Below are 256 nucleotides of genomic sequence, written 5' to 3'. Positions count from 1 at the left end.
AATTATATATAGCATATATAGAAAATTATGGTGAAGCATTCACAATGTCACACGGTTCTAAGGGTGGACCAAGAGACAACCTCGGACATTACAAAAATGTTTGGTAACCAAAGAAAATCAGCTAAAAATAGTCATAACTTACTTTATTTAGCATTCATTAATTGTTGCGATAATTAATGAATACTAAATAAGACAAGTTCTGACTGTTTTTTTTTTGTCTACCTAGCATTACCCTGAGATTATCATGCTTTTGTCT

Source organism: Arachis ipaensis, chromosome B04 (genome assembly GCF_000816755.2).
Source record: "Arachis ipaensis cultivar K30076 chromosome B04, Araip1.1, whole genome shotgun sequence".
NCBI lineage: Eukaryota > Viridiplantae > Streptophyta > Magnoliopsida > Fabales > Fabaceae > Arachis > Arachis ipaensis.
This window is presented reverse-complemented; position numbering follows the sequence as displayed.